Source organism: Canis lupus, chromosome 34 (assembly GCF_011100685.1).
Source record: "Canis lupus familiaris isolate Mischka breed German Shepherd chromosome 34, alternate assembly UU_Cfam_GSD_1.0, whole genome shotgun sequence".
Lineage (NCBI taxonomy): Eukaryota > Metazoa > Chordata > Mammalia > Carnivora > Canidae > Canis > Canis lupus.
Genome location: NC_049255.1, coordinates 33,629,511 through 33,650,338, shown reverse-complemented (window position 1 = coordinate 33,650,338; position 20,828 = coordinate 33,629,511). Strand labels below are relative to the sequence as shown.

Here is a 20,828-nt window from a genome sequence, read left to right as displayed (position 1 = left end):
AAAATGGTTTCTGATGTCTAAATTGTACAATAAAGAATAAATATTGGGGCAGGTGGGTGGCTCAGTGGTTGAGCATCTGCCTTCGGCTCAGGTCATGATCCCAGGGTCTTGGGATTGAGCCCCATATCAGACTCCCCTCAGGGAGCCTGCTTCTCCCTCTGCCTCTGTCTCTGCCTCTCACTCTCTCTGTGTCTCTCATGAATACATTTAAAAAAAATTAAAAATCTAAAAAAAAAAAAGAATAAATATTGACTGAAATTCCACTAATACAGGTAGTGGAGAAGGATGAGTATTAGCAAGTGCATGAAATCCCTTTCTGCTTTTGTTATTGCCACTAAGTCACCTATAAGAGCTAGTAGTCTAATAACCATGGCTTGGATTTTCTTTCATTGTAGTTAATGGTAAGCAAAAATTTGCTTATGTGTTTTAAATTTAATAGGTTTATATTCTATCAATTTTCTTGGATTGAATATTTTTACTGGATGTAAAAGTTTAAGGAAATTGAGTAATGCCATTTTGAAAATGTTTTGTTTTGGGGTGGCTGTGGGGCTCAGTCAGTGAAGCATCTGCCTTCGGCTCAGGCCATGATCTCAAGGTCCTGGGATTGAGTACCACATCTGGCTTCCTGCTCAGTGGGGAGTCTGCTTGTCCCTCTTCCTCTGTGCACTCTCTCTCTCAATAAAATAAATATATTTTAAAAAAGAAAATGTTTTGTCTTTATTTAAAAATATTATATACTTGGATATATATAATATATATATATCGAAGGCAGATGCTTCACTGACTGAGCTCCCCAGGCACCCCAAAACAAAACATTTTCAAAACGGCATTACTCAATTTCCTTAAACTTTTACATCCAGTAAAAAAATTCAATCCAAGAAAATTGATAGAATATAAACCTATTAAATTTATTTATTTTTTATTTTTAATTTTTTTTAATCTTTTTTAAACCTATTAAATTTAAAACATATAAGCAAAATTTTACTCTGTGCTATATATATATATATAGTACAGAGAAGTAACAATTGAAAGTAAGTGTCCCTTTTTGGTTGCTGTCTTCTCTCCTCCCAGTATCCGACCATATTCTTAATAAAATTGGCAGTAAATTCAGAAATTCATTCAGATCTTTTCAGCATCAGTTCTACACACACACACTTGCACACATACATGCAAAAATTAATACAGTGAGAACATTTTTTTCATCGCAACAAAAGTAACTCATTCTTTTTGATGATTAGCTCAATCTTAATTTGCTAGCATCTTTTATTAAAGCAAGAACATCTAGGAGGGTAAATACTGTTATAAACAGGTCTGAAGCCCGAAGGCCTATCCTCCCTAGATAGAGGAGTCAATAAAAAAGACAATTATAGGTAAGACAATTATATGCAATTATATTTGCTCATTGTTTGTCCTTTCTGTAAACATTAGGAGGGGCAGGGATTTTTGTTTCATAAAGTGTAGTCAACTGAGCAAACCTTGTATGAGCATGGTGCCATTTGTAATACATTTATGTTTTAACAAGCTGAGGGATATTTTTATTTTAATCAACTATTTCTTCTCATGCAAAATCACTCAGAAATGTTGGCATTTTCAATGAGCTACCACTTAGAGGAAATAAACAGAAGTTTGTACTTTGAAAATAAGAACAAATGCAATTTTATTTGTTAAATTACTCTAAATAGCAATCTAACTGGATTTTTGAATAATTGAGCTTCCTGTCCCTTCAGCTAGTCTGTTAATATTAAACAACCCTACTAACATTTTGCAGATAATCATGCCTAAAGTAGTGCTTCAAATAGGGCTGTTAATGAGAGTGCCGGCAGATCTGAGCTCCTTGCAAAATCTATTATGGATTGTTTTAAAACTTTATTAAGGGTATATCAGACGGGTCCATAAAATACAGGGATGTTTCAATACCGAATGTGACTTTTATTAGTCCTCTCATGAAAAACGGCATCAGTTTGATCCGAGATGGCAATAAAAAATATATAGCCTCTTCTAGGGAACTCCATTTCCCAGATCTTGAGATTTGTGATTAGTAGGCAAGGAATTTATATCATACAGCAGGCAAGGTAATGGACAAAGTAAGATTTACCTTACGAAACATTTCCACTGAAAGTCAAATTTCTACAGCCTGGCAGATATGGTATCTCCTAATATTTCTTGTAAGCACATTCAAGGATTATATATACACTCTTTTGTCATGCTTAAGAGGAAGAATGCGATGATCCATTTACAGAATAGTTAAGTTTGCTCAAAAATTCTGGAAAATGTTTGGGAGTTTCACACCTATCCTTACAACACCTGAAAAAGAAAGGAAAGTAATGTCATATTCTAATAATTTAAAATACGTTCAATTCAAACAAATTTAAAATTTTCTCTCCCCTTCTAGAAAATAATTATAAATTCTGTGTATTATGACAAGGATTCCTACCTAAGCAGTTCGGTTTTATACTGGGTATGTCCCTCTGACGTTTATAACACCTCTTCTTCCATCCTATTTCAGCTTAAAAGTACATTTTTTTTCAAAGAAAACTTCTCTGTTTCAGAAGAATATCATAGTTGTTTTAAGTCTATTTTTAAGACATAACTAAATGTGAACACAGAAACTCAGACATTAGAAGTTGATCATGTTTTCCAGGAAAAAGTATCTGTAAGCCTATGAGCTAATTTTTCTATTAAACTTTGATGCAAAATTGGTGTTGTGTTGTGTCTTGCAAGTAGTTCTTTTATATTTAAGAAGTACAATGTTTCATTACAGCCTTACTAAATTATCTACTCTATATTTTAGCCATTCATCCCTTCATCAAACATTCATTGGACATGCCAGGCCCAGTGCACAGCATCAGTCATGGCTACTCGAGAATTAAGACAGGGTTCTTCTTACCTCCAAGGCTTTTCTAGTCTGATGGAAGACACAGACAATTTAACGAATAAATACATTACACCATGTGAGAAATAAGGAGACTAGGTGTTCACTTGATTCTTGGAAAAAATGGAGTCCAGGCAAGTTCAAAGAGAAGATGAGCATGGGCTCAGCATATTTCCTGAGTATAAGCCCCACCTCTAGTTTGCCAGTAAGCCATTTTTCATCATTCTGTCTTTTCCCATTTCAGTGATAACACTATATAATTATTTGGGAGCTTATTGGCAGTAAATTTCTCTACTGCTTGACCACATCTTTTTTTAAGTCAGACTTTGGCTTATGGAATATGATACTTCCTGGCAGTTGAAGTTATAGTTATTAATGACTTTAGAAGAAGGAGAAATTACATTTCTACCACTCTTACATTTAGGGCTATCCCAATATCTTGTGTTTCTTTCTGTAGTAGGATATCCTTTGAAGATTATGCTTCTGGTTAAATCTTACTCCCTTGTCTAGGCTCTAGGTTCAATGGGATTTAGGAAGATTCCAACATACCATCAATTTCATTTCACAGTATAATTTTTTTTTGCATTAGCAAACACTTTTAATATTTACATATCCTTTCCAGTAACACATGCTAATTTGATCCTTAAAACAAAGTTCCCCTGAGTTTGGTAGGGCAGATGTTATTATTGCCACTGTAGATATGAGAAAGCTGAGACCCTGCAGGTATAGTGGCAGAGCCTAGAGCCTTTGTGTATTTTTCCTCCTCCTCATGATTCTTTTCATTTACCTGCCCCAAATTAAATTACTTTTGGGATTGATCACTATTCCAGAAACAGAGTCTGAAAACTCCGGACAATTTTTGAAAATATCCATAGGAAGTAATATTCCTTGCTGTGAAAGAAAAGTTTAGTGCCATTTAGTTTTTAATTATACATATATTTTACATACATGTTAATATTTGATCCCTGCTTCTAAATGTTCAGTCATAAAATCATTGCATGTTAATTCTTATTTCTGATTTTAATCAAATTTTTTTTGTTGAGTAGCAGCATTATTTTTCAGCTGAATAACCATTGAAATATCTAGCCTAATGGCAGTGTGTCTTGGTGTGTGTGTGTGTGTATGTGTGTGTGTGTGGTTTGGAGGTGCTTTGAGATTGCAAAATATAATAATAGTTTTAATAGCAATGTACCAGGAGATCGATTATAATTATAGTAGCTAGGATAACAGTGAGTTAGAAAATTATTTCCTCCTAATAAATCAATTAGGAAAGACTAAGTCTAGTTAGTGAGTGAGTCTATGTGAGTAGGAAGTTGTCAAAAAATTTTTTTTCTAAAAAAATTTTTTTTTTCCTCCACAGAAAGTTGGGTAGAAGTTAAACAAATCTAGTTAGTGACAACAGTTTATTCAAAGATAACCTACAACCCAGTATCCCAATTGATTTGGGGATATTTGATTAAGATAAAGTAAAATGAGGTAAATGATAGTCTTGACATCATTTCCATCAAAACTGTTAAAGACAGGAGAGTGATAGTGTTGTAGGGTAGCTCCTTCACATTAATAACAGTTGACTATAACCTCTCCATCCTTTTTTTAAGATATTATTTATATTAAGAGAGAGTGTGAGAGAGAGAGGATGAGCAGGGGAAGGGAGAGAGGCAGAGGGGAAGGAGACTCCCCACTGAACAGAGAGCCCAACATGAAATCCTGTGATCATGACCTAAGCCAAAGGCAGATGCTTAACTGACTGAGCCATCCAGGTATCCTTAACCTTTCTGTCTTTAACCTTCCAGCAGTTATACACAAGCAAGGCTGAGATCTGGGAAATACCTGCCAGCTGCCTCTGGAGACTTTTCTCAGATTGATACTGCTGAGATGTATTTCCCTCAATCCAAGGACAGGTCTCATCTCTTCATTTCTATATTCTTAGTGCAAGTGAATATATAAAAGCAGAAAATGGCATAATGCTGTACTCTACAGTTTATGCAGCAAAGTCATGACTAGCCACATCAAAACCAGAGTTGTCAACATGAAAACTGCATGTTGTAATTAAAAACCAAACCAAACCAAACAACAACCAAAAACCTCAGGGGTGAATAAACATCAATGTTTTTTCTTCTCTCAGAGGTCTGTAGGTTGGCTGAGGCTGCACTAATCTCTATATGTCTTTCTGGGACTCAGATGAAAGAGTAGCCTCTGTCTGCGACTTACTTTCTTCACGGAAGAGGGCGGAGATGCTGAACTATACATTCACATTTAACACTTCTCAGCTTTGGGACCAGAAATGGCAAGATCAGCAAGGAGATCACCACTGCTGTGGACAAATCTAATAAATTTGACCTGTGTTTTATCTAAACACTTTTGTAGTGGAGGAGAATGCCCCAATACCCCTTTTGAAATATCCTATAGCCTTTGTGTTCTTGCTGAATGCTATGGGTTCCATGTTTTCCATATCCTCCTCCAAGTCCAGGTGGATTGCAGTTATTTGTGATTATGAAATAAAAAATAAAACAACGAAAAAACCTTAAAAATAAAGCTTCAGTTCAGAACTCAAATGCAATTGTCCCAAGCAAGTTAATGACCAAGTTGGCAATGGATAGGAGAAATACCATCTTCAGGGGAGTCCCCAAGTCTATATGACTAAGGATGTGTATTTATAATCCCTTCATTAGGTGGGATGGGTATAACTGGGAATTGTGCTGATAGTTGATTTATTATTCCTAGTTTCAAATTCACTTTTTTGCTCTCTGAGTAGAAATGGATCTGGGTCTTTTAATTATTTTCCCTTTTCTTGCCAATAGAGAGTACTGGAGAAACATTGTAGAATGAGGGGTTTCTCCTCCTGTTCCAGCATGCCCTAAGGCGACCTCTCCAAAACCTGGCTCTTGTGGCACAAAAGTCTTCACCAGCATGTGATTCTTGCAATGCATAGGCTTTCTTACTAACCAGCTTTGCTAATGCAGGCTGCTTGTCTGGCATTACATGGGTGGCTTCTCTAGCATTAGGTTGCTGCCTTTGTGCACGGGTATTCCAGTGCCAACTCCTACAGTACAGACAGCTTCCTTAGCTCCTGGCTCCTGCCATGACTGGTGGTCAGCAATACCCAATAACCAGCACTCCCTTTGGGCAATATTACAGTGAAGAGATACCTCTCCCTAAATAGTTTTCTTCAGTAGTCTAGAGAGCAGATTTCTGGTAAGTTCCAGAGGTCATATTTAGCAAGTTTTGGTGCAGTGGCACCACAGTGGCCGCTCTGCCATCCAGTGAACCATGACCACACTCTCTCCAACAATGTCTGGATCTCAGTCCTGAGGATCCTCTTCTTGGGTTTCCAGTTCAGCCATGGGGTAGTAACTGTAATCCTGTATTCTTCAGAGTTCCCTGAATTCCTTACTGTCCAATTCCTATTTCCTTCAACCTCCTTTTGTAGTTAACACTTCTTTGCATGCAACTTTCCATGTTCAAATCACTGTATGTTTCTCTCTCTCCTAATTGGACCCAGGCTGATACAGGAACCATACTGTAATCTATCATAGAAATCTAATACATGGATTTAGTTAAATGAAACTTATTATTCAATGGGATAAGTTAATTTATTCATTAGGCACATAGAACTGAGATTCTCAGAATTTGCTGAGAGTTGCCTCTGTTTATTTTTACTCCAAGTGATTTTGTGTTGAATTTCAGAAGACATTTAATTTTTTAAGACATTTAATATTTTTCTCCTTCCAACTTCTTGAGCTTTGCCCTCACTAGAATCCTCACTTTGCCAATATCATATACATATTAGAAATAAACTATGAAAAGCAACTTTTGAAAAGGCATCATCCCCTTAAAACAATAATTGGTAACTTTCATTTCTGATATGCTTATTAATCAATGTGCCTACTCACTGAATTATGTGAGTGTATGGGGAATATATCTAGGAAACACAAAGACAAAATTTTTGCTTAATATATGTGTTAAACTAAGAACCATATATGCCTTTATAATTTAGAATTTCTTTCCTAAGAATCAGCACATAAAATGCAAATATTTTTACTGGGCAAAAGGAACTTAACTTACGTTTTTTATTAATATTGTATATAATTTTTACAGAAATGTTTGTTGAGACTGCAGCTATTCCTCTCAATTTAAAAATGAGCAATTCAAAAAGTTACTTGAGGAAGTATATAGTGTTTTATTTTCTGGTCTAAAATCTCCTATAGACTAACTGCTGAAGTGAATAATGCATGGCAATAAGTTCAACATGGAAGTACTGATTATAAGGTAGGTAACATTTTGCTGGAACTGTAGAAACTTTCATTTCTTGAGAGACAGAAACAAGACATATATGAAAAACAAGGGCAATACCTAAAAGGCAGGTAGACTCTATGGCCTTTCTAATGTCTGATGCAGTCTTTTTTTTTTTTTTTTAAGATATTTATTTATTTATTTATTTATTTATTTATTTATTTATGAGAGACAGAGAGAGAGAGGCAGAGATATAGGCAGAGGGAGAAGCAGGGTCCCTGCGGGGAGCCCGATGTGGGACTCGATCCCAGGACCCTAGGATCATGACCTGAGCCGAAGGCAAACGTTCAACCACTGAGCCACCCAGGTGTCCCTATCTGATGCAGTTTAGTTGCAGCTTATGTTTTGCTCTTTTTCCATCCTCCGATTAGATATGATCTCTTATCTTACAAGATACCTTAGCTTCTCTGTGGAGCCCCAGGACTAGTGAAGAAAGACTGTGGGATTCAGGGAAGAAGTCTTTATGCCTCATTAACCTCTAGACATTTCTTCCTCACCTCTTTCATAGATTTACAGCTTTTGGATTGCGTTTGAAGTGGTAGGTTTATGCTTTGTGGATTATGGAATTTACAACTTTTGAGATTCTCCATTCCAAATGTCTCATTTTACAGATAAGAAAATTGAGGCCCAGAGAAGGGACGGAGTATGTTCTAAGTTCCCAGGAGGTGGATCTAAAATAATCAAACACTGAAGTATACAATCTCCCAGTGTCTATGTTGATGATCTTCATACTGTCGGAGCTCCTGTGGGCAACAAGGGCCACTTTGTACTGATATCAGGGAGTACCACTTGTAAAAATAAAGATTTAAATTGCTATAGATGAAGAAAGAATGCCAGCCAGGGGAGTGTCTGCATGTTGTGTGTGTTACGCTGACAACGTGTAGCTCCTAGAGATCCATATTGCTACCTAATTTAAGAACTATCACCCATATTTGTCATATTCCTCCTGATATAAACAAGAGAATATAATTAACACTCTGGGATTCTGAGTTTATCTGTGTGTTTTAAGCAAAATTTCTTTTCTTTTTTTTTTAAGCAAACGTTCTTTTTTGTTTGTTTGCTAACTTGCTTGTATATAAAGAGTCTTTAAAAGAAAAACTGTCATTGCTCACTTCTATTTGCAAACCATCTGGCAATTCCATTTTCCAATGACATCCAATGAAGAAAAAAGAGTAAAAACAGGAGCAAGAACAAACGTAAAGATAGGTCATCTCATCAAATAGAGAACTTATTTACAAGCAGATTTGAGCAGTGCTAAATATTGTGCCCTAACAGCATAATTAATAATAACATTCAGGGAAAGTTTTTATCTTTAATCTTACTTCTCATTAATTTGAAATTGAGTTAACTTATGACTTAATGTTGAAAAATAGAAATCAGCATAAAAAGAGCCTAGGTCTATAATGAAGATAATAAGCAGGCTCTACCAGATGTTACCAGATGGTAACATCAAAACCTATGGCACGGTCACACACAAGAATCAAGTACTGATTTTCAAATGAGAAATGATGAAAAATGGACTAGAATTTTCTTATAATGGTAGATATTTTCATATAAATATTCTAATAAATCCAGTTGGAATGTGATCTCTCTGTTCATTCCTTTTTCTATCATATTATATCTGGCATTTCTGCTATCCATAATTTATTCTATTACTTATCATCTTATTTACAAAGACTTTGGTATTTCTTCTTTCCCTGAATCCAGGGTGTCATTACAACTTACTGGCTCTTATACCCTTATACTTCTTATGGATGCCAATAGCTGGACAATCTCAATGGTCTCCCTGATATTTTCATGTCATCCTACATGTCATTGCCAGAACAACTTTCAGAAATCACATTTTCATCCTATCATTGCTCTATTCAAATTTCTCTCATTGAAAACCACGATCTTGCCCATGTTCCCATGGAGTTTATCTCTTGAGTTGAAGCCATCTCAGTTCAACCCAAACAAATCATTCATATGTTCCTGGAATATACTCATTCTTATTCAATAGGTCTTCTACCTTCAGAACATGCAATTAAACCATTTCTCAAAATGCATTCTATAAAGCAAACACTAAATCCTTGAGTTGTAAATATTTTACTTTTGAAGATTTCCAAATATGTTTTCCCAATATGTTTGGGAGACCTGAGTTAAAGAAAGTTAAATGATTCCTCTTTTGCTTGGTTTTCATCAAGAGAGTTTTGATATACAGTGGTCCTTGAAATTATTTGACTATGGAATACTCTTCATGAAACCATTGCTTAATGTATATCTATCCATATGCATACTCATTTAAGTAGCCATACTTCTAAATCTGATTTTATCTATTTTAATTAAAAGCTCAAGAAAAATTAAATATAAGTTCAATCCAAGAATTTCACTCCTAGATATCTACCCAAGAGAAATGAAAATATGCCCACACAAAAATTTGCACATGGATGTTTATAGAAATATTATTTATAATAACTCAAAGATGGAGATGGCCCAAATGCCCAACAACTGACAAATGGATAAACAAATGTGGTATCCATAAAACAGAATATTATTCAGCCTTAAAAAGGAAGGAAATTTTGACACAAGCATATATATAATATGTATAAACCTTGAAAACATTATGCTAAGTGAAAGAAGCCAGTCACAAAAGGCCACATATTGTATTATTTCATTCACATAAAGTCCAAAATAGAGAAACAGAGACACAGAGTAAATTTGTGGTTGCTTAGGTCCAGAGGGAAATGGGGGAGTTAAAAAGATGACAACAAAGGGTACAGGTTTTCTTTTTGAGATGATAAAAAATATTCTAAAATCCACTGTGGTAATAACTACATGTTTCTGTAAATATATTAAAAACCATTGAATTGTACATTTTAAAAGGACAAATAGAATATTATGTGAAGTGTACCACAATAAGAGTGTTTTTTAAAAAGTTCTAAAAAATGTCCAGAATAGCAGATCATATCACACCATTTTATAAATCTTTACTGTGGCAATGTTAAAATAAGCAAGGGCTTAATAATTATCTGACAAATGAACTGAAAAAAAAAAAAAAGAAGTCTAACAAAAGCCTTTCTACTCAGTGTGGTCTATGGACACAGCATCACATCCTCTGGGAGCCTGTTAGGAATGCAGATTCTCAGGCTGATCTCATACCTGCTGAATTGGAATTTACATTTTAACAGGATCCAAGATGATTCATATGCACATAGAAGTTTGAGAAACACTGAACTGTAGTATCTTCTAATTGTTAAAAACACTAAGTTTTTATATAGCCATTTTGCTTTCTCATGCCTTAGGGCTTTTAATAGGGATTAGATCAATTCACTTTTAATAAGGACACCATCTAATGAATTACAATTAACCTAATTTTCTCAGCTGCAGTTTTAATGTTTCCCAGTGCTCAGTCAAGCCTCCAAAATGTGATGATTATTTAAAACATAAGAAATTATATAAAATAAACAACTTGTTCAGGTCTTTTAGACTCTTGAATTCTACAGGCATATCATCTTTATAATCATTGACTTAAATGAAAAAGCTAACCATTAACTTGCTTAAAGATACAGAACAAATTATTTTAAACCAGCTTCTTTTCTTTTTTCTTTTTTCTTTTCTTTCTTTTTTCTTTCCTTTTCTTTCCTTTTCTCTTCTTTTCTTTTATTCATGAGAGACAGAGAAAGAGGCAGAGACATAGGCAGATGGAAAAGCAGGGTCCCTGCGGGAAACCTGATGTAGGACTAGATTCCAGGACCCCAGGATCACAACCAGAGCCAAAGGCAGATGCTCAACCACTGAACCACCCAGGCATTCCCCATCTTGTTTTCTTATCAATTAAAGGTAGTTTATAACCACCCTTTTTTCTTACTATACTATTGTCAACATTTTTTGATGAATTACTAGGAGGCATCCTAGCCATTTTGGTCATCCTCAAAAAATAAATAAATATACATAAAATAGAGAAAAATTTTGTTGTTGTTTGCAGAGCTACACCCAGGAAGTTGTGCCATTGCTGGGGATGCTGTAAGCCTTAAGGGCCACACTTCTGTAACTTGTCAGACTTAGAGAACTTTATAACTGAGAAATATACACTAAATTACAGCATAAAATACACATATAGAATGCATTTCTGTCAAGGATTATCCTTGTTTCTCTTCCTTCCTGTCCCTGATCTCATGCTCACACAAACAGGGAAACCTGAAGCATCTTTTCCATCCCCACCCTGAAATGGGGGTCAATAGGACCCAGTGATAAACTCAGACCAACCAGAGCTAACTCTTTTCCCTGACAAACAAGCTGCTGAGAAGTGAAGGCCTCCTCCATTCAGCTTTGTCAGGTAGTCTATTCCTGGAGTGCCATCAAAGGGTTTTCAAAAAACGCTACTTCTTTTCTCAGTTTGCAAGATAGACTATAAATAAAAATTAATTTATGATCAAGTACCCTGAGTATTTTGATAACAATCACAGAAGCCCACACTTTTATATAAGGCCAGAAGCCAAACATCCCCCTTGATAAAAAGAGAACAACACTGTTTAGAAAAATTGTTTGAATAAGATTCTTTAAATCTCTCTTTCCTACATATGTAGAATGGTGAAATATATGAAAGTTTATGTTTGTAATAGCACGGCACAGTTTACATATTTACTGTTCTTAGGAATATACTATGCCCAATGAGACACTTGTATAGAAAATGTAACATAAAAATAAAAATAAATATGCATACTCTCATGTATTTGATTTTACTGACAATGCATGTAGGATATGTCCATCAAATATATCCACAATAAACAAAACAAATGATATTCTTTTATGTTGCTATTAATTGTATCCAAGGAAGTGCTCATTTAGCCTATTAAAAAATTAAAAACTAGAATGATTAACAATAACTGAAACTTAACTTGAATTCATGAACTAAGGCATACAGTTTTTTTTTTTTTTTATGAGTGACTTTAATTCTTTCTCTGAAATGTTGTATGGAAGGGGTTCTGGACTTCAGAAGGTTACTAAAAAAATAGACACATGAAAGCCAAGAGCAAAATAACAAGCCAATTTTAACTGGCTTATTCCTGATTAAAATTACACATATATATTCAGAGTCCCTCTTAATAAGTACTTATTGAAAGATGAAAAATCTCCCTTACTTAGAAATTGATAAAGGTATTTATTATACCAAAAGGAAAATTTAAATCAATTATCCATTACTATTTTTTATAATAGTAATAGGAAATAATATGAGTATTGCAAGTATAGGAAGTAACCACTTACATTTCATAAGTCCAAAGCATCACTCTTCACAATATAGGATCATACTGATCTTTATTTATTTATTTATTTATTTATTTATTTATATATAGAGGGGGGACACAAATCTGAGGTGATTCAGGGCAGGGTGCTTCAGTTGGGGAATTTTTTTTAGAAAAAAATGAAAAACAATATAATATTTTAAAAAGATCAACTTGGGATCCCTGGGTGGCGCAGCAGTTTGGCGCCTGCCTTTGGCCCAGGGCGCGATCCTGGAGACCCGGGATCGAATCCCACGTCGGGCTCCCGGTGCATGGAGCCTGCTTCTCCCTCTGCCTGTGTCTCTGCCTCTCTCTCTCTCTGTGACTATCATAAATAAATAAAAATTTAAAATAAATAAATAAATAAATAAATAAAAATAAATAAAAAGATCAACTTATTTTTGAATGACTGAGTCAGGAAACTCAAAGTAATCGCAAATTAAACTAAAAGATTTTATTCTTCAGAACATTAAACTTGAGAGGATGGTCCAAAATGGTAATATAGGAAGACTGAACTCGCCTCCTCCATGGATTCACCGATCCATACCTACGTATAGAATCATTCCTCTGGAAAAAGAACTAAAGGCAGACTGAACGGCTTTTGTACACGAAGGATGGAGGGACCTCATAGAGAACAGCAGGAGAGATGGAGATGGTACTGAAAGGATCCCCACCCCTAACACTGAAAGCTGCCCTGGGGAGAGATGGTACTGAAGGGCAGTGAAAGATTCACCTGCCTTGAGGCACAGATAAAAGCTGCAGTTTAAAAGGGCAGCCAGACTATAAAGAAGCTGCCCCTCCACCAAAGAGTGAAGGGTCAGAGGCACTGGCTACTAGCATGGTTTATACTCTTGCTCCACCTTGATAGTGCAGATAGGAGCAGGCTCTGGGCACCCTGGCTACCCTCCACTTCAAGAAGTCCCAGACCCGTAGCCCACATCAGCCCTAGATAACCTGTAGCATAGGACAAAAAGCCCAGGTTTAGAGGAACAACTAGAATATAAAGGAGACAGTCCCAAAGCTCTGCCAAAAGGTGAGGGAGCAGTGGCACACTTTCTGGGCACAGAGGGGCAGGCAAGCACCATTGTTTATGTTCCCCCCTCCACCTTGACAAAATAGATGAGAACAGGGTATAGTGCCTTGACCAGCCTGCTGCCTCAGTGAACCCCAGGACCCTAGCCCATACCAGCCCCATCTATCCCCTCAAGGGGACCATATAAAGCAGCCCCAGCATTCCACACACTAGGCTATCCCTGGACAGTGCTCACTCAAGACAGTTGAAGCCATCTCATCAAGGTGACCCAGGTGCAAAGAATCCCAGGATACTCCATGCCCATATCTTCTTCAGCTTGAGATGATTGTCTATGGCACCCAATGTGCAGAGAATCTACTTAGATTATAGTTGTCCTGCCATAGTCATCTCTGTGCAGAATGCCCTGAAAATCCCAGCCTATGCCCACCTCAGCTAAAGCTGTTCCACTAGGGTGGCTGGCTCATGCCCACTTCAGCTCCAGCTATCCAACCAGAGTGGCCCCAGTGTGAAGTGTCCCAAGACCCCCAGCTCACACTCACTACAGTTCTAGCTAGCCAGCCAAAGCTTCCAGGCACATGAGATGTTCCTATACAAGTCCATTCCTTCAAGTCTAGAAGTAGCTGTTTGACCTAATTCACAGAAACAAACACAGAAAGTCAAATAAAATGAGGAGACAAGGGTATATTCTCCAAACAAAAAAAAACAACACAAAACTTCAGAAAAAGAACTAAATGAAATGGAAATAAGCAACTAACCTGATAAAGAATTCAAAGTAATGATCATAAAGATGCTCACTGGACATGGGAAAAGAATGAATGAACTCAGTGAGAACTTTAACAAAGAAATAGAAAAAGAAAGAAAGAAGAAAGAATGAAAGAAAGAAAGAAAGAAAGAAAGAAGAAAGAAAGAAAAGAGAGCCACTAAAAGTTGAATAATTCAGTAACTGAAATGACAACTACACTAATTCAGCAATTCAACAACAGATTAAACTGCAGAAGAACAGATCAGTGATGGGGAAGACAGTGTAATGAGAAGCACCTAAACTGAACTGCAAAGAGGAAAACAAAATTAAATGAAGATGGGTTAAGGGGATCTCTAGGACAGTATCAAGGATACTAACATTTAGATCATAGAGGTCTCAGAAGAAGAACGGAGAGAGAAAGGGTCAGAAAACTAATAGGAAGAAATAATAGCTAAAAACTTCCCTAATCTGTGGAAGAAAACAGACATCCAGATACAGGTCCAGGAGTCACAGAGTTCCAAATTAGATGAACCCAAGAAGGTCCGCACCAAGACACACAATAATTCAAATATCAAAGATCAAAGATAAAGAGAGAATCTTAAGAGCAGCAAGAGAGAAATAATTATTTATAAAGGAAACCCCAACAAGCTAACAGCTGATTTTTCAGCAGAAACTTTCCAGGCCACAAGAAAGTAGCATAATATATTCAAAGGGCTGAAAGGAAAAAAAAAAAAAAAAGACTACATTAAGAATACTCCCCTGGTAACATTCATGGGGGGCCCAAGTTCTTCTGATTGAGGCTCAAATGAAAAAGAAAAAAGATACTCTATCTAGGAAGGTTGTCATTTAAGATTGTGGAGAAGAACACTGGATAATCCAGTAATTCCACTAAATACCCAAAGAAAATGAAAACACTAATTTAAAAAGATATATGCACCCCTATGTTTATTGCAGCATTATTTACAATAGCCAACATATGGAAATATGAGTGTCCATTGCTAGATAAATGAATAGACACACACACACACACACACACACACAGAGGACTATTACTGAACTCTAAAAAAGAATGAGATTTTATCATTTGTGACAACATGGATGGACCTAGGGTACCGGTATTATGGTAGGTAAAATAAATCAGACAGAGAAAGACAAATACTACATCATTTCACTTATATATGGAATTAGTTATATTATTAAACAAGTGAACAAACAAATAACCAAAAAAAACAGAAACAGAATTACAAATGTACAGAACAGACTGCAAACTGGTGGTTGCCACATGGGAGGGAGCAGGAGGATGGGTGAAAGGGGTTTAAGAGGTACAAACTTCCAGTTATAAAATAAACAAATCATTGGGGTGAAAAGTAGTACTGCATAGGGAAGAGAGTCAATAGTATTGCAATGACATGGGGTGGTGACAGCAACTATACTTAACTGTGGCGAACGTAGTAAACTATTGAGAATTGCTGAATTATTAGGTTGTACACCCAAAACTAATATAACATTATTGACATTGTATATCGATTATGCTTCAATTAAAACAAAGAATAGTAAAATTTTGTTTCTTATCTTGATATAAGGCAAAATTTAAGGGCCCTGATTTAAACTTTAGGAAGAAGGTCCGTTGCTGCCCACCATTCTTAGACACTTCCACACGCAATTTTCCCTGATCAGCTGCTTCTTTTTCATTGTTTTTGCAAGTGACTGGAGCTACTGAAAATAGGAGGTTTGTAGTTGGTTAATTTTTGTCCTGACCTACTACTAACACAAGGCCCCTGGAAGAGACGTCTCGCTTGTCAGCCACGGACTTCTGGGATCTCTTTTCTCAAGTCTTTTTCTTTTGTCACTACCTATTGAAGATTGCTTCAATAAATCTGTAGGTACCTAATGAAATTTGGAAAGTGAGCCAACTCATCTTGGAGAATTGGTATCATTTACAGTCTCTTCTGGTTTGCCTCACTACCAAATATGGTTTGACTGGAAGTATTAGCAGAAAGCTGAGGTGTTGAAATGATCTCTGAATTATTAGAGGAGAAATGATGGGCTTCATTTAAAAGATTAACTTAAAAAGAGATAGAGTGGATTTCCCCTTTCATAGTAAAGTTTCAGATTTGATTTATATGTGTGGTTCTCTCTCTAGTCTAAAAGACACAGATACTTAAGAATACCCTTAGACTTTCTACAAAAGAGGATTGTGGGTGTGGCAGTGTCAGCTTTGCTATTAAAATCTTAGATGTTTTCCAATGTCAAACAAAAGAGAAGACTGACAACAGTACACTGATTAGGAATTTTTAAAGAAACTAAAGAAATGGAAGAAGAGTTGTTCAGTCCCAGGACTGACTGATTAGTGTCTATCCCTGTTCCTTGCAGCCTATTTTAATTCAATGGTGGGTTATCTCTTTGTCTGGTTAATTCCCATAGCACTTACTTGCCCCTGCCTTGTATTTACTCCCGCTATCTTAGACTGTAGCTGTTTGTTCATCCATCTTAAATCTTTTATTGAACTGGAAGCTCCTTGGAGAGAGACAGATAACCTTACACATATTTTTATCTTCAGCAACATATGACATCAGAAAAAATTAAAAATGAGGAAAGAAGGAAAATCTCTTGAGTATTATGCATTAGGAAAATGCAAAGCGTTAGTATATAAAAAGGTACAATAACAAATTTATGTTCCCTGCCTTACTCTTGCTTTAATTGAGATCTAATCCAAAATAAGCAGTTGTGAATAAAATATCAGCTTTAATTTTCTAATAGTTGAAACTGGAGAAGATTTAGGGGTGTAGCAACAGTGGGCGTCCTAAAAACATATGCAAAATTAGGAAAATGCTCTCACTTGGTTATAGGTATAGCTGAAAAACCTCACTCTTTCCCATGTGGGGATCTGCCCTTGTTAAAACATTATTATGAGAGAGGACACCAAAATGAGCACTTTCTGCAGGCATTTGCAGATCTCTAAGAGGAGATAGGAAGGTGAGCTAAACTCCAGGGTTTCTTTCCCCATATTCTGGAAAGAAGGTGGTGAGGAGGAGGCAGGGAGATATCAGGATTGTTAGACTAACAAACACTTCTCTCCTACGGTCATGAAGTAAGGGGAAAGGAGGCTTTTCCACCATCAAATTGTTTTCATATAACATCTCATTTAATCTCTCAACCTATATCAGGTTAGGGCTGGTAATTCTGGTTCTATAAATGAAGAAGGGAAAGTCCATAAATATTAAGTAGCTTGCTGTAAGTTTCACAGTAAATGTCAGTCAATATTCAAACCCAAAGTGTGTGCTCTTTGTCCAACATGGTCCACTGTGGATGGGTCACATACATGTTTGGTGAATGGATGGATGGTTGGATGGATGAAAAGGAAGAAACTTGGCATACATTTACACATCAATGATGATAAATATCAAGAATTTTGATTCAAGCTTTCAAACATAATGAAGTCCATACTGTAGATATGTCTTGATAAATGAAAAAAAAGGATACCTTTTCTTTTTTTAGTTTAGGAGAAAAGATTCTATGGGAATTTCATCAAACTGTTCTCCATTTATATCCTCCCAATAGACTGTCAACTCCTGAAAATCAGGGAAATCCTACTACCATTACATCTTCCCTGACACCAGCAGAAGTTCAGGAGGCCCTTTATAAATGACTATTAAGAGAAGCAATGCACAGAAGTAGATAAATCCTTAGTAATTTCTTCAAGTGAATTTTATGAACTCAAAACCAAATACATATGCATTTATGTATGTGGGTGGATAGATGGATGGATGAATAGATGGATGACATATGGATAGCTAGCTACATAATAATATTTTTTTTCTTAAAGTGCCAACAGCCTCTGGTATTGGGTGTACATTTTTATCAAGTCGAAAAGGGGCACAGTAGTATGCTATAAGTGTGGGAAGAATTATTGTAAGGGAGGATTCTGATTAGCTAAGTCTTTCTGAACTAAGAAGACAATAAAATCAGAAGGCTTAAATTTAAACTTAAACAGAAGGAATATAGATGACCTGTAAGGAAGGCTTTCCTGATAGCAAGGGTTTTAAACAGACAGTGGAAAAGATTTGCAGAACCTCCTCCTTTGGAGATCTCTGGTATCAGGATAAACTGCCAGCTGGCTTAGATACAGGGCTGCTTGGAGGCAAAGAGCTGGCATGCATGAACTCTCAAAGCATATAATAAAATTACTTGAACTTTCCTTATCACAAAAGAATTTTATATCTAGGATTCATAATGATACCGAAACCCTATGACAGAAGAAGCCGTAATTTGTAGTACTCCGTCCGGTCTTCTTGAATTATGCAGCATAGTGCTGAGCACATAGACATTGTCCAGTGAATGTTTACCGACCAGATTGATCAGCAGAATGGTAGGTGGGAAAAGAACTGGATTATTTTTACCGCTTACCTCTATAAATAGTCCGAAACTTGGAGGAAATCTGTCAGTTTCTCCAGGGCTTCATTTACCCCCTCTGTAGATCATGGCCTCTGTGAGTTGAAGGTCTCTGGGACACTTGGAGCACAGTTGACTTCATGGTTGTGATTAACCTGATCTGTATCTACTTCATGTTGCCTATCAATATCATAGCAGGGAAAAAAGAAAGCTTGGCTTCTAGTGTCACTTTGTCCACCAATTAGCATTTCCAACTGGCTCAAATCATTTAATTTCCCTGGGATTCCACCTATATAATTTTTAGTCAAAAATTCTATAATTCCGTGACAATGACCTACCAAGTTACATTCTCTGTTTATTCATATTATCGTTTCTAATGTTTTTCAGGAAAAAAAAAGGCTAAAAATATTATCCAGATTACTTTTAAATATTTTTAACAATTTGCTTAAACAATATACTTTTATGTCCATTTATTTCTCCCAAATGTAGGATTTATCTCAAATGTCCAACCAATGTTTATTATCAGTTCACTTATTAAAAGTGCAGTAATGTTAGTTACTATTTCACTTAGAAAGAAAAAAAAACAAACAAACTTTGACTCCATGGGACTACTATGCTCAGAGAGTCACATTAGTGATAATGCTGCACCAATAATTTAGAAAAGCCACATAGAGAAACTTCAGCAAGTTCAAACTAAGCTAAAAAGACTTTGATTTGCCCTCTAGAAGTAAAAATGTGATTTACTTTTTCAAATGAAACAGACTTGTTATCAGCAAATATTTACACAAAGACCTGGTGATAACCAAATGGTTTAACTAGCCTGACTTTAAGTGACAAACCCAGCATGATTAGAATCTGTAGATAAGGAAATGAATAAAGGTATACTGATTTTATGCTGTATGCATTTGTATTTGAATGGATGGGTATTCATCTGCTCATTCATTCATTCAATAAACATTTATGGAATTCTGCTAGGTACTAGACACCTGTTACCTGGGGATAAGAAAGTGGGAAGACATGATAAGACATGGCCCTGTCCCAGAAGATATTCCCAAACTAAGAGACAGGACAGATGTGTAAATAAGTGCAGTGCTCTGTGAGAAGTACTATACTAGAAGTATATACAACATGAAAGGAAAGACAGTGTAACTGAAGGCCCAGAAATAAGAAATAATAGATTTAGACTCCCCAGCAAGAACCTCAGGTGTTGGAATCAGACACACAATGTAGCTATGTGTGAAACAGTAAAGGAAAAGGATACAGTTGTAAACATAAGTGTACAAGAGAAAGAAACTTACAGATTTGAGAAAAATAAGGCTTTTAAAACTGTAAGGTTAAATTATTGACATCTGAAACTCAGTCAACTAGCTGAGCATGTGCAGTAAAGAGAGAAAAGAAAATAGAACAGAGAAGAGCAGCCTGGGATATAGAATAGCAGGTCTAACAAATATCTAATCAAAGTAACAGAAGAAGGGAATCTTTACCAGTATCTTGGCCTCTGCCCACTAGATGCCAACAGTACCCCTAGGCTCAGTTGTGAAATTTATGTCTTCAGACATTGCCAAATGTCTCTGAGGGACAAAATCACTCCAGTTGAGAACCAATACCATAAAAAACAGATGAAAAACACAAATTACTGGCCTATTTCACTCATGGCTATGAAAGTAAAAATCCTAAACAAAATAACTGCAAATTGGATGTAGTAAATAAAATATTAAATCCAGTTGAATTTTTTCCTGAAATGCAGAGATGGTTACATATGAAAATCTATAAATATTATAATCCACATTGACAGATTAAAGGCAATCTTTATGCCCTTTCAAAAAAATATATACATATATGCATCCTGTACATATATACCTGAGTACACTATATACCACAGTGTCCACTAGTAGGTGGTTCTTTCCCCTCTTTATTTTTCTTTTTAATTTACACCTTATAAAACCTATCTGCAGTGTGAATTAGAAACAGTGCTTTAAGTTCAGCACTATGTCTGAGAAAGGGGATACCATGTAACTGAGCTAATCAGAAACCTTCTTTACAAGTTTATAGCTTTTCAGAGAAAAGGTTAAAAAGTAAGATTAGCTAACAAGGCCATTTACAAATATTTCATTTCCACTGAAAAGTAGACTATAGGTTTATTTAATAGTACAACAAATGTCTACTAAAATGTTGATCTGTATTTTAAAAGGCAATTCAAATGAGTTATAATCCATTTATATTAATGTAAAAAGA

At 35.9% G+C, this 20,828-nt stretch overlaps 1 long non-coding RNA gene across 1 annotated transcript in view; it reads right to left on the bottom strand.

Moving 5' to 3' along the window:
• LOC119867522 overlaps positions 1-20,198 on the bottom strand; it is a 125,788-nt gene extending 105,590 nt beyond the window's left edge. The window contains exons 1-2 of the long non-coding RNA XR_005383973.1: positions 20,078-20,198; positions 18,609-18,773 (exon numbers count right to left, since the gene is read on the bottom strand). This is a non-coding gene — a long non-coding RNA (uncharacterized LOC119867522). The remainder of the gene's footprint in view (positions 1-18,608; positions 18,774-20,077) is intronic.
• Between the last annotated feature and the right edge of the window lie 630 nt (positions 20,199-20,828).